Here is a 15448-nt window from a genome sequence, read left to right on the forward strand (position 1 = left end):
TCAGAGAGTGAACTGCTCACGCAGACGCTCAGGATCCGAGTGGTTGAGGGTGAAGTTTGAATTCAAACCTCAGAATCTTGGGCCCAAGACATTCTGCAGTGGGGGAGGAGAGGGCCAGGAGGGCCTGGCTGGGGAAACATTCCATGAAGGGCTCTGATTGGACGGCCAGAACCATAACTTTCCTTCAAACTGCTCAATGGCAGAGCAGCTCACATGGCCTCTTCCAGCCGCTAAGACAAAGTTTCCCGATTCTCAGCACACAGGTTGGCTTGGTCTTCGCTGTATCTCAATACTTTATCCACCAGTCTAGTTGTGTGCCCCTCAAATCTCTCTCCTTCCTCTCTTCCTGTTGACCTCCTTCAACAGGGTCTACTCTGTGTTTGCAATATTCAGTCATTTGTGACTTGTGAACCCATGGAGGTCAAAAACTAAAAGGAGTTTTCCCAAGCAAACACAGTGGGTTTTGCTTTTTTGTTTGTTTGTTTTGCTAATCCTTCATTAGGGTCCAATCCCTAGGAATGAAAGTAATGTGGAATTGTCTAACATGTTTGACTAGCTTTTTCAATGTTTCTTTCTACTGGAATCTCTTATCCCTCCTGGAATAGCCATGAAGTTTCATGTTAAAACAGCTACGAAGCTCAAACTTACTTCTTTGCATTTGCAATACATTTTATGGATGATTTGCCTCCTAAATATAATGTTGAGTCGAGGAATATCTTTAGTGGTTCAAAGCTAAGTTTTGCCAGAGGCTCAATGATGTGTTTTTAATGCATGGCTGGGTGTTCCCTTCAACTTCGCCTTGTAAGTACAATGTTCTCTCCCACACCAAACTGGTTTTCTGTTGTTAACATATTTCTAGACATGTACTATGAACTGAAAACCCTAAGGATCTCCTTTTTATGAACTCATAACTGATTTCCACTCTGGTTAAAAGTACATGTACGTTCTACCAGCTGGCATGTGTAGTGATTTCTTTATATTGGTCAAACGGCTTCTCTCTTGTTCAGGAGACTCCATCCACACAGCATGAACTTCTGCAGTCCCTAACTGAATCCTTGTTATGCCTGAAAAGCCACCAATCTCGTGCATGACTGGCCGACATTTGCACCACTGCAGCCTGTAGGTGCGCGCGCACTGGGGCTGTCGTGGCTCAGTTCTAAGCAGTTAGAGATAACGGACACGCACGCGCACCTGCATCTCTCGCGGGGTCTGCAACTGCCAACGTCCTACAAGCTATGGGAGTAATGATTCCTCTTTGGGATAGTCGCACCCACGCCTATGTCAGGCTCAACAGAGGGGTATGTGGCACTGTCCAGCTGTCTCGGGGGCGCGTATCCCCCAGGCTGTGGCAGCGCCGCACACCTGCGCCAGATCGGTTCCGGATCTGGACGCTGAGAGCTAGGGTGGTAAAGGACTCCTGGGACCATTCAGACTGCTACTTGGGGTCGGAGCGAATGTGCAGCGGGGGAGGGCCATTACCTTGCATATGGCCAACCTGGCTTCCATCCTCTTCATCCCAGATGGTACCCTGAGTACCGCCAGAGTAATTCCTGAGTGCAAAGGAATTCCTCAGCACAGCCAGTGTGGCTTCAAACCAAAACAAAAGAATCCCAAAATACAACAGTAATAAAACAGCAAGAGCAAACAAAGCCCTACATGTGGAACTTTTGTGTAGGATGCAAAAGCAAACACAAAGTTTTTCCTTATTGAAAACTTTAGCCCTTGAACATGAAAAAAGTCAGGTCACTCCTAAATGGGGAAAATGGGAAGCTCTGACATACATAGAAAATACATACATAGAAAAGCTTCACCTTTGTTTCCCAAAGCGTTTTAGAAACCAATAATTAGGTTCCATCACTATTCCCTCATCAATAAATGAAACAGTTTTCGTGACTTAAAATATTGAAACAATCATAATCTGACATCCAATTGTTGTGCAATTGGTAGCCTGGTTGGCAGGAGATGCAAGAATTAAGCAAATATCGACAGAGGTGTGTAAGGTTCAGTTGAGCTTACAAAACTGACAGTGAAACTATGTTTTTGTATATTGTAATGCCTTAAAAACCTCTTAAATGTGTGTTCATCATCTGTAGTATTTTTGGACACAGACACTTCATTTATAGAGACCAGGGAGAGGTGTCCAGCCATTGTCAGCTCACAAGTACATGGGTGTAATGCTGCAATCCCAGATCTGTTTGAGTTTAAGTATGGTGATTACCAGTTCCAAGAAAGCAGTAGTATGGCCAGATGACAGAGACAGGGATTTCAGATTGTTTACTTCAGGAAGCAGCTAGTGAAATTTTGGGCCCAGCAGATCAAGCTGAGCTTGATGATCCATCAAATATGAGGAACCTGTGGTGGTGGTGGTGGTTCTGGTATCATGGCTACACTAATTCAGTTTCCTTCATCCCACGAAGAATTTGTTAGGATGAGAAATATATGCTGTAAAAAGGGGAGAGCAAAGAGCAATTGGAAAGAATCTTGAGAAATTCCAGAGGGAAGGATGATGGTGAACTGGGCAGACAAGGCAGAAGCTTATTGAGTGTGTCCAATCTCTCCTGGGAGTAGCGAGTCATGGAAACTCTTATGGATTCTTTCCCAGGGCACAGAATGAGGGGTGTTCTTCAACCTGAGTTGTGAAGGTCCAGTGTTGGTGTGTTTGAAAACTTAGGCACCTGTGTAGCGGTCATGGGATGTGGTTTTCTGCATGTTATATGTGCATCACACAACTAAGGTCATACATGTTGTCATCAGTAACTCTCGACCTGGGTGCCTTTCCCCACCATTGTCCTCAGATCACTTTCAGTCTGCTTCTTCCTTGACTGAGGTTTTCTTTTGTAATCAAAAGTAAAGACATCTTTTCATTCAGGAGTTTTTAATTACTTTCTTTTGTTTATATAGCACTGAGATCCTACAATATTTGTCCTTTCTCTGAATTCTTTTGCTTGTCAGGATGCCCTCCATCCATCCAAATTGCAGGAGTCTGCAAGATTTTACCTTTTCTTGTAGCTGAGTAGGGTTCTGTTGTTTGTGTTTATACTACAACTTTATCCGTTTATGTGTCCATTTGGGGTTTTTCTGAGTATTGTACTTAGCACGGCAGTGAATATAGGAGTGCATATATCATTTTGACTTTTCTATTAAGGGGTTTTGGTAGGAACATGCAAATGTGAAATCACTAGGTCTTTTGGAACCTATATTCTTGCTCCACTACCCAACTGCCACCACACTCCAGGCCGCTTTCCACATGCTTGGGCCGAGCCTCACATACGAGTGAAGATATTCCTGGTCACATCCCTACTCATTTTCCATTATTACCACACCATATTTGATGGGTTTCAGACAGTAGGCAACAAATGATAGAGGAAATATATATTTGTATATAAATATATAAATATTTTATCACTGTCCTCCCATTGTTCATCGATTTGCTTGAGCGGGCCCAGTAACGTCTCCATTGGACACTTTGTTGTTACTGTGTTTGGCACATCAAATACAAGGTAGCTTCCCAGGCTCTGCCATTCAGGCGAGATACTCTCGGTAGCTTGCCGGGCTCTCTGAGAGGGTTGGAGGAATCGGACTCGGGTCGGCCATGTTGGCTGCGTGCAAGGCAAATACCCTACTGCTGTGCTATCGCTCCAGCCCATAAATAAATATATAAATACTACATATATTTATATATTTCAGAGAGTCCGATAATCTACTGAGAGTATCCTGCCCACACGGCATCTTAGGCTATTCATCTTTGGATATTTTTTTCTTGTCAATTTTGTTTATTCTTCCAGAACCACCTGGTGAATTGGCTAATTTTTCCTTTCATTTGAGAATTTTCTTATTTCTTATTTTTAATTTTATTTTTAAAAATTAGTTCACAATATTTGATTAGATTTTATATTTGATCGCCAATTCCAACACCATTACACATTCCCACTACCATATTTCGGATGTTTTCACCCCAAACCCCAACCCCTGCCCCATAGCAGAACCAAAATAATTTATTTTGCATTATTTGTTATGAATCACTTAATCACTTAATCCCCGTTATTCATCGCTTTATTTGAGCGGGTGCCAGTAACATCTCCATTCATCCCGGTTGCGTGCTAGCGTAGCCCAATGGTATCTGTTCGTTCTAGGAACATGCAGAGCCTCAAACCGATCATTTAGGATCTTGACGAAGAAGTCTGACCATCTTATAGGTGGGCGTTCACGTGATCTTTTGATGTCCCATGGAATCCAATCAGTAATGGCTCTAGTCCAGCGGTTGTCTGTAAACCTCATTACGTGTCCAGCCCATCTGATTTTTGATGTCTTGGCAAATGAGACAGCGTCCCTGATTCTTGAGCGTTGACGAAGATCAGAACTCCGGATTCTATCTCTCATTTGAGTGAATCGTGATATTCCAAGCATAGTTCTTTCAATTCCTCTTTGAGAGACCCGAATAGCGTTCTCATCCTGTTTTCGTAGGGTCCAGGTCTCTGAGGCATATGTTAATGCAGGAAGAATAGTGGAATCAAAGAGATGTGCTCGTAGCTGGAGGTTCTTTGTCCTTTTAGTTATTTCTTCAATGCTCTTGAAGGCATTCCAAGCCGCTCTCTTCCTCCTGCACAACTCAGGTGCCAGGTCATTCATCATGTTGATTTCTCGACCTAGGTATATATAACTATTGCATTCGGAGATGGTGGTTCCATTGAGAGCGAATGGAGCGTCAGGAACAAGGCTGTTTCTCATAAACATTGTCTTCGTAAGATTCAGCTGTAGTCCGATCTTTCCACATTCACGGTCAAAGTCGTTCAGCATTTGTGCTGCTTGGCTGATGTTTGGTGTTATTAGAACGATGTCATCAGCAAAGCGGAGGTGGTGTAGTTGCCGACCATCTATCTTCACTCCCATGCTGTCCCATTCCAGTCGTCGCATGATGTTCTCGAGGGTGGCACTGAAGAGTTTTGGTGAAATGGTATCACCCTGCCGAACCCCTCTCTTGATATGGATGATTACTTCTTTGTAGAATGGTGAGATCTTGGTAGTGAATCCGCAATAGAGCTCACGAAGGATCCTGATGTATTGAGTTTGTACGCCCTGATTGGCTAGGGCTTCCATGACCGCTTTCGTCTCAACAGAATCAAAGGCCTTTTTTAAATCAATGAACGTTAGACAGAGCGGCATCTTGAACTCCTGAGATACCTCAATGAGCTTGTTTATTGTGTGGATATGGTCGATGGTACTGAATCCTTTTCGGAATCCAGCTTTTTCACATTGTTGTTCTTCATCTAGTGTTCTGCTAATCCTATTCAGGATGACTCGAGTGAATAGTTTGTAGATGACAGATAATAGGCAGATTGGGCGATAGTTGCCAATGTCATGGATGTCTCCTTTCTTGTATAGCTGTACAGTCCTGCTGGTTTTCCACTGGGATGGAACCTTGCATTCAGACAGGTAGCATGTGAAGAGTCGAGCCAATGTATTGATGAGTACTGATGGTAAGTTCTTCAGGTGTTCAGGTCTGATCTTGTCTGGGCCAGGTGCTCTTTGTTTCTTTATCGACGAGATGGTATGTTGGATTTCGGAAGGGAGAACATTGGGAACGACATATCCATCATGTGGTATGTGGTATGTGGGCAAGTGGATGTGGCTATTAAAGAGATCTGAGTAGAAGTCATGAATAATCTTCTCCATTGCCCTTCTGGAAGATGTGATAGATCCATCATGATGTCGGAGGGCAGTCATCTTGGTTTTGTAGTTGGTGAAGGACAGGCGGGCATTACGAATTTGTTATGAATAAAATGCTAAAATGCTCCAAAATGTTTCTTTAGAGAAAAATGTGTGAAGATTGTTGTATTTCACGCAGGAACCACTAAACCCTTCTATAAGAGATTATGAGCATGTTGTTAAAGGTTCAGTCCTTTCTGAATAGATATTGGGCTGGTGCGATAGCAAAGCGGTAGGGCGTTTGCTTGCATGTGGCCAACCCGGGTTCAATTCCTTCGTCCCTCTCAAAGGCCCTGCAAGCTACTAAGAGTATCTCGCCCACAAGGCAAAGCCTGGCAAGCTACCCGCGATTTCTTCTATATGCCAAAGAAAGTAACAACAAGTCACAAAATGGAGACGTTACTGGGCTGCTGGAGCAAATCCATGAACAATGGGAGGACAGTAACAGTGATATACATATATATATATGTAAAGATATATATCCCTCGAGAATTGGTTGCCTTCATCAAATGTGGTGTGCCACTCTTGGAAGATGGGTTGTGTCCGGTATGAAATGCAGCCGCACAGTCGAGGAATAGGTTCAGACATGGGTGAGGCTCTGCCTGAACATGTGAAGAGCAGCTGTGACCATGGCAGCGGTTGAAATCTGGAGGTTTTTGGCTGCCAGGGCTTGACGTAGGCCTTAAGTGCTGTGAAATTTCTCTTAACGCTGCAGCATGTCACGTGTTTTAGAAAGATGTGTTTCCTTTTTTATTTGTCTCATTTTTTCCCCCTCTAATTTCCACTTAACTTTCATTCTCGTACCATTGGCTGTTCAGAGTTTTTTTTTATTTTCATGCATATATGTAGTTCTAATTTTTCTTTATGATTCATTTTTACTTTCTTGCAATTGTGTTCACATTCGTTACTTGGCATGTTTTAGATCTTCTTGAAATTGCTAAGAAATTTTTTGTGGTCTAACAAATGATCAGTCCTAGCAAATATCCCATGTGCACTTAGGAAGATTGTGATGCATTGATTGCTTTATATATGTATAGTAAATAAGTATGCCTGTATATTTTTCCTTCATTGCTTTGAATTTCATTTCTGATTCTCTGGCTCTGCTGTGTTGGTTGTGCTCTGGGTTATTTGCACTCCGACTCTATAGGTGGAGACCCCAGATAGATTGTTGTGTTCCCTTCCACCCATTCCAGGCTTGAATGAGCCCTAAATACACCAGGAGACCAGCACCCACTGCTATCTAGCTCCCAAGTGGGTTGAACATCAAAGGAGTTTATGGATGTCTTAATCACTTAATCACTTAATCACTTAATCCCCGTAATTCATCGCTTTACTCGAGCGGGTGCCAGTAATGTCTCCATTCATCCCGGTTGCGTGCTAGCGTAGCCCAGTGGTATCTGTTCGTTCTAGGAATATGCAGAGCCTCAAACCGATCATTCAGGGTCTTGACGAAGAAGTCTGACCAACTTGTAGATGGGCATCCACGTGATCTTTTGATGTCCCGTGGAATCCAATCAGTAATGGCTCTAGTCCAGCGGTTGTCTGTAAACCTCATTACGTGTCCAGCCCATCTGATTTTTGATGTCTTGGCAAATGAGACAGCGTCCCTGATTCTTGAGCGTTGACGAAGATCAGAATTCCGGATTCTATCTCTCATTTGAGTGAATCGTGATATTCCAAGCATAGCTCCTTCGATTCCTCTTTGAGAGACCCGAATAGCGTTCTCATCCTGTTTTTGTAGGGTTCAGGTCTCTGAGGCATGTGTTAATTCAAGAAGAACAGTGGAATCAAAGAGATGTGCTCGTAGCTGGAGGTTCTTTGTCCTTTTAGTTATTTCTTCAATGCTCTTGAAGGCATTCCAAGCCGCTCTCTTCCTCCTGCGTAACTCAGGTGCCAGGTCATTCATCATGTTGATTTCTCGACCTAGGTATATATAACTGTTGCATTCGGAGATGGTGGTTCCGTTGAGAGCGAATGGAGCGTCAGGAACAAGGCTGTTTCTCATAAACATTGTCTTCGTAAGATTCAGCTGTAGTCCGATCTTTCCACATTCACGGTCAAAGTCGTTCAGCATTTGTGCTGCTTGGCTGATGTTTGGTGTTATTAGAACGATGTCATCAGCAAAGCGGAGGTGGTGTAGTTGCCGACCATCTATCTTCACTCCCATGCTGTCCCATTCCAGTCGTCGCATGATGTTCTCGAGGGTGGTACTGAGAAGTTTTGGTGAAATGGTATCACCCGGCCGTACCCCTCTCTTGCTATGGGTGATTACTTCTTTGTAGAGTGGTGAGATCTTGGTAGTGAATGCGCAATAGAGCTCATGAAGGATCCTGATGTATTGAGTTTGTACGCCCTGATTGGCTAGGATGGATGTCTAAGATGGTTAAAATAATAAGCCTGTGTGCATAGTTTGAGTCATGTGAAAGCTAGAGAGAATTTTTCTCATTGCAAACCATCACTACTTCAGTCGGTAGCATTTCAAGTCCTCCTAAATGAGGATGATGAGTGACAGGTCTAAGGTTAATCTTTGCAGGTCATGTGTGCCTTCCCTGTTAACAAATAATTAATAACCAACTGTTCTAACCACTGCTTTGTTGGGGGAACGGTATTTATTATTACAGTCATTGCATTTCATCTCACCAAAATGCCCAAGACATTCCACCACTATCCATGTGCTACTTCCAGCTTCACCTCTTGTTTTATCCCACTCCTCCCCCAAGTGCATGGTAATCTCAGGCTGGGAATTCAAGGTTAAGGGGTTGCCATATTTGGCACTCTCTATTTCCTTGTTTTTTGACTCCCAATATCACACATGAGAGAGATTGTATGAGTTTTGTCTTAATCTCTCTTACTTATTTCAACTAACTTACTTATTGAAATTAAGGCTTTTGTCTTAATCCCTCTGACTTATTCCAGCTCCAGTCAGAGATTTCATTATTTTGTAATAGCTTAGTAAAATTCTATTGTGGACATCTGCATGTGTGCACATGTGTCCGAACTTCTTTATTCATCCTTCATTGATGTTTGGGTTGTCTCCATATCCTGGCTATTCTAATTAGTGCTTCGATGAACACAGGTATACATATATTTTTTCAAATTAATATTTTTTGTTTTTAGTGGGTCAATGCCAAAAAGTGAAATCTCTGAAACATATGGAAATTATATTTTTATTGTTTTGGTGAAATCTCTGGCGTGTTTTAACTAGAAGTTGAACGAGTTCAGTTTCCCAGTGAGGTGAGGGAACCTTTTTTACATTCCTGCCTACAGTGGTTGTTTCTACTCTTTGTGACATATGACATTTTCACTGGTGGGTGATAATATCTCATTGTTTTGATTTGCAATATCCTGGTAATAGTTGATACTGAACATGTTTTCATACACTTATTGATCATTTGTATATCTTCTTTGTGGATGGTTCTCACTTCTCTCCTATTTGATGTGATGATTTGCGTTTTGTTGAGCTTTTGCATGCTTTATACATCTTGATATTGGTGCTTTATTTTTTATATGTTTGAAAATATTTTCTCCCACTCAGTAGGGCAGTTTTAAAATTTTATCTCAAGTTTCATTTGTTCTGTAATCACTTGTACATTTGTTTTAATCCCCTTTGTATTTTTATTTCTTTTACCAGTAAAATCAAACCATTGCACACATCTATGAGGTTCCTTTCCTAGACAGGTCTGTATATGCTTTCAAAAATGTATTGTATGGATTATGGTCCAATTTCAAAGTCTATAATCCACTTTGAGTTAAGTTTGGGTGGATACGAGATATGTATTTCTTTTTCTTTTTTTACATTTTATTTTCCAGTTTTCCCCACATGTTAGTTGAAGAGGACTTGCCTGCCCGACTTTATGTACCAAGCAACTTTGTCGTAGATTTTTCAATAAATATGCGAGTTATATCTGTGTGCTGTCAATTCTACCCCATGGCCGGAGAGTTCGCTTTTTTTTCAATAGATCACAGTTTTGATTACTATATTTTGCAACGTTGCTTCTGACCTTATCTTTAATGTGCCCCCTTTCAATCTTGATTCTTCCTATATCTTCCTATCTTATTGGTTAACCCTATAGTCTTAGCCTATCCCCACCACCACCACCACCTCCAGTTAACTAATATTCACCCATGGCCCCTTTGGGTATTTCTGGGGTCTCACTAACAACCATACATCCTATAACGAGAAAATTTACTATAGTACAATATTAAGTCAGGAAAAGCAATACTTCCCTCCTTTTTTCTTAGAATTGCTTTTAGTTCTCAGGGAGTTTTATGATTCTGTATTAATTTCACTGAAAGTTTTTCTAAATTGTTGATGAATGTCATCAGAATCTTGAACAACTGCATTAAATATGTATAATTTGTGCATTATCATTTGGGCAATGTTAATTTTTCATACCCATAAACATGTAGTATTTTCCCATTTCCGGGATTCCTTTCCTTTTCCTTTGTAAAATTACTGATAAGACTCATGTAGTTTTTTGCATTTGTTGTGAATATTAGTTTGATTTCTAGGTTATTGTTTTTTTGCATCAGTCCCAGAGGAGCTCAGATCTTACTGCTGGTTCAGTGATTGTGAGTGACACCCAGGGGCCTTGGGAAAACATGTGGGTGCTGAAGATCTAATTTGGCTTGCTTCTGTGTTAATAAATCCATTTTGGATCTGTACTTTTGCTTGGGGAGGTTTTTTATTGATTTTTTTCATTTTAATTTTTGTTTGGGGTCTACACTATCAGTGCTCATGGCTATTAAGTGCTCTGGCTCTGTACACAGAGGTCACTCCTGGTGGGACTTGGAGGATCCTTGGTGATATTGAATATTGGATCCAAGTCAGCCTCATGCAAGAAAGTACCTTACCCACTACACTATTGCATTTGTTTCTTTACTGTCCTTCCAGAAATTCTATAATTCAGTGATTTTTCTCTTCTGTTGTCAGTTAAATAGCTTACATCATTTATTTAAAATTTTTCTTTTCTAGACCTCTTTTTTATTTGTTTGTGGGCCACATCCACTGGTGCTCTGGGCTTACCCTGGCTCTCCATGCAGAGAACAATCCTGGCTGGCTAAGCAGACCACATGGGGAACAAGGGATCAAACAGATCAGTCATGTGCAAGTAAGTGCCCTACCTGGTTTGCTATCTTTCTCGCCTCCATCTCTTGCTTATTGATGAGGACATGTGTACTGTCTTTAAAAAAAAAATTATTGAATCACTGTGAGATAATTAAAAAACTACCCTATTTGTGTTTCAGTCATACAAGGATCAAACACCCATCCCTCCACCAATGCACATCTTCCACCACCAATGTCCCCAGTATCCCCACCTTCCCACCCCTTCCCCTGCCTCTATGGCAGACAATCTCCCCTATGCTCCCTTTTGAATTTCTTGTTATGATTCACATAAGATGTCTCGTGGTCACAAGGGCCTTAGCGTGCTCTTGGAATTCTAACATTCTAGATAAGTAGGGTGTGTAGAAATCTTTGCAGCAAGCTGCTCAATTCGAGATTCTTTTGTGTGTCTCTGGATCATGGCCATTAAGAAGCTTAAGTAGCAGCCAGAGGCAGTTTGTGGGCATGACATCCAGGGACCTATGGGGATGGGGGAAGAGAGGGACCCTCCCATCCCCTATCCCTTGACGCAAGGAGTTTGTTGTCTCTGAACCCGCTTACCTGCACTTCTCTCTGGGTTCTGAAAGTTCGCAACCTCCAGGGAGGTGGGGCTTAGGGGGCAGGTGGAGGGACATTGCCTTCTGCCCCCACCAAATCAGGGCATGTCAGTGAAGTTGGTCTGGCTTGAATTCTGGAGGCATCTCTGCAGTGAGCTGCTCTGTTCGAGACTCTTTTGTGTCTCTGGATCATGGCCCTTGGTTCCATCTTTTCCAGAGAAATTGGCATATGCCATGCAGGGCACGCCTGCAACCCAACAGTGCACCACCGCCCTTAACTATGGTTTTTGTTCTCTTTCGAAATTTATGGGTCTCTGAAAATAAGGCCAATAAATGAGCCTGTATAGCTGAGCCAGCGGTGGTTTGTCTGTATGGCTCCCACATACGTAAATTTTGGCGGTTTACTTTCCTGGCAAACTTGGTCCAAAGTTGTTGGGGTCCGACCAAAGGCACCGCAGCAATGAAGACAACAGCAGGCTGCTGATGCACTCACCCTGAAGGTCCAGGTTGAACTTCTGGCTGTATCATACTCCCCCCACCCCCCGCCACGTGTGTCACTGATTCAATTTTGGCTTCTTCCATTCTAATGCTGAGTCCTACTATTGTATTCTTTACCTCTTCTGTTCAATTACTTATTGTTTCTCCCCTCAGTCTTTTTGTAGGTTCATTGACACTTGTGATGCTTTAGTAGTTCAGTGGTTATGAAGAGCATTTTGTTGCTTTAGGTCATGTCAGTCTGTGTCAGAATTTATGAAGCACTTGAGAAGTGTTCTGGGCTTCTGTCTCTGTCCAAAGAATGGTGAAATTTCTTAATTTTTTTCATTATTACTAGTGCTTCATGTGAGTTTTGGGTTTAACCCTGGGTACAAGGTGGTCTGAGCAGTGATGTACTGTTCCCATTGGTGTATCAGGCTACTTTGATATTGTAAGGGTTAAATTGTACTTTTGCTCTACTTCTGCTGTACCTCTTGAATTAAGAAATACCTTCTCATGGTGTATTGCTATAGTGACAGCAAAGTTAGAAATGTGAAGGGGAGCTAAGCAAAGGGAACCAGGAGACAGCCAGAGGCAGGAACTCTGAGTGGCTCATTCTAGGAACCTAGCAGAGAAGAATAGGTCATCAGTAATAAGTCTTGGTTCAGAATGGAGCATAAGGACCCACACCCACCTGTTACCCAGATGGAGAAGTAGGGAAGGGTCACAGATACAATTAGTCAATTCATATATGGTACCTAAAAGAATGTGTCCATAACAAAGATTTCCAGCAACAGGAACCACAACTAAGACCCCTCCTGCTTCAGTGTAACTTAGTGTATTGTCACAACAAAACCAGTTGAGAAGCCCCATTTATTTGCTTCTCTTCTCTTTGCCCCCAGTGAGTGGTTTCAGGAATGTTCCTATGTCAAGTGCTCAGTGCCCCTGTCTGGCTACAGTTCCAGCAGATTGCCTGGTTGCGGTCAGACTTGACATGAAATAATTCACTCTCATTGCTTAATGTCCTAAAGTTTGTTTTGGTGTGATGGACTAATCGAACTGTTACATTGGGAGGCCCTGGTATGATGCTAAGACAACTTGGAATTCCCGGCTTGGTGGGTGAAAGGAGACCTGGGTCCTTATAGAAGGTGCCTGAGGGTACCAGCTTTCCTTAGCAGCCCACAGACTCCAGGAGAAGTTGGCCAGGTGGGCGAGGGATCAATGGGATTCACTGACAACAGGTACCTTCCCTAACAGCTTCTTACCTGGACAGACTTCCAGGAAAGCCCCTAGCTCCTCTCCCAGGGAGGGTTTGGATTCTGAGTCCTTTTCAGTATGTGGGGAGTGAGTTTCCCTTCTGGATGGAGTTTGATTCTCAGATGCCAGGACTGGCCCCAAGCGGCCCACAGAGTGCTGCCTGTTCTGAACATTGCTTTCACAATGGTTCTCACTCAGGGGCCTGGGAGAGACTGATCACCTACCTACTCAGTGTGGGGAAGGGTTAATGAGTCACCCATGTGTAGTGTTTGTCTTTTTCTTTTGGGGAATTCCCAAGGATCTGGTATTCATTTCCCTGCTCACCATCTTTTTCTCTTTCCTGTTACCCCACTTCATCTGGTGACCTGGGACTTTCTTTTCGTATTACTCTGCGTGTGGAGGAGTGAGCAACTTTTCTCTCTTAGATGGCTGGGAGGAAATATTTTGGAGTTACTCGTCTTTCTTATCTATCCTCAGAAACTCACCGTTATTTTACCAAAATGTCCATTCCCCAGGAAGCAAGGCGTTAATAGCTTCCGTGGAAGAGAGCATAAGGGGTCCCTGACAGTTTGTTTTTTAGTGGCAAGAGAACCAGAACTCCTCCTCTCTGTTGGCATCATCCAAGTTGCTTTGATCATTTCTCTGAAACTTGTTAGCTGACAGGTTCCTACACGGAACGCTGAGAAATTCTTTTTTTTTTTTAAATGTTTGGGCCTGGAGCGATAGCACAGCGGGTAGTGTGTTTGTCTTGTATGCAGCCAACATAGCCTACCCGGGTTCGATTCCCAGCATCCCATATAGTCCCCCGAACACCGCCAGGAGTAATTCCAGAGTGCATGAGCCAGGAGTAACCCCTGAGCATCGCCAGGTGTGACCCAAAAAGAAAAAAAAATAAAAGCAAAAAACAATCACTTTTTAAAATTTTATAAGGTAGTTCACAATAAATGATTATATATAATATTCAAACACCAATTCTAGCACCATTACACCTTCCCACCACCCAATTTGGGATGTTTCCATCCCAAGCCCCAGTTCCTGTCCCAAAACAGGGTCACAGTCCTCCAGTTGTTCATGGATTTGCTCAAGCGGCAGGCCCAGTAACGTCTCCATCATGAGACTTGTTGTGACTGTGTCTGGCATATTGAATATATATTATATTCAATCTCACCCTTGTGGATGAGATACTCTCGGTAACTTGCCAGCCTCTCCGAGAGGGGCGAAGGAATCGAACCCTTCTTGGCCGGGCCAGTTGTATGCAAGGCAAATGCCCTACCTGCTTTGCTATTGCTCCAGCCCAAAACACAACTGAAATAATATGTTTTGTATTGTCTGTTTTGAAAAACCACTGAAAATGCTACAAGAATGTCTCCAAAGAGGAAACAGTGTGAAGATTGTTTTATTTTGGCAGGGGCCATTAAAACATACATTAGGATATCACTAACATGTTATTAAAGGTTCAGTGATATGAGCTTTCGTTTATATATCAGAAAATATGTATATACGCATATATATATTTCCCAAAATGATTTTTTGCCTACTATTTGTAGGCACCCATCAAATGTGGTGTGGTACTTATGGAGAATGGGTATGGAGTGTCTTATGATGTGTCGCGTGGTCCAGGAATATGTTCACTAGTCAGCCTGAGCATGTGGGGAGCAGCCTTGAGTATGGTGGCAGTTGGGTTGGAGGCTTTCAATTACCAGGGCTTTGTCCCAGCTTTTTCTCCTGGAAGGGAGTAACATGACACCTGACATAGCCATGCCACCAGACTCTGAGCCAAGCTGTTTCACTCCAGGCACCCCAAGGGGGGGCGGATGAAAGCCCTCCCTGCCCAAGGAACATTGAGAAATTCTTACTTTACACTTCTTATTCTCAAAATATATGGACTTAAAGGGCTAATACAGAAAATTCCAACACTTGGGCTTTTGAGATTTTGAGTTTGTTTTTTTTGAAACACTGATTTAGACCCAAGAAATAGGGTAAAAATGAGCTAATCTGAGACATGAGATAAGAGAAATACTTTTTGGTTTTCTCTCTCTAAAGAGAGAGGTGTCCTTTTTTAAATTTTATTGAATCACCATGAGATAGGTACAAGCTTTCATGTTTGGGTTAGAATCACACAATGATCAAACACCCATCCCTCCACCAGTGCACATTTCCAAGCACCAATATCCCTGGTATACTCCCCCTTCCCACCTTCTCCCTGCCTCCCTATTGTTGGTGGTGCCCACCGCCCTCCTTCTTCTTCAGCAGGCTGCAGCCCCTCCACCTTTGCAACTTAAACTGCAGAAAGACCGCCACCTTGAGACTCCTGGTTTGCTGAGAAAATGCCTCGCTCAGAACTAGAAAA

Source organism: Sorex fumeus, unplaced genomic scaffold (assembly GCF_029834395.1).
Source record: "Sorex fumeus unplaced genomic scaffold, SorFum_2.1 ptg000046l, whole genome shotgun sequence".
In the NCBI taxonomy this organism is placed as follows: domain Eukaryota; kingdom Metazoa; phylum Chordata; class Mammalia; order Eulipotyphla; family Soricidae; genus Sorex; species Sorex fumeus.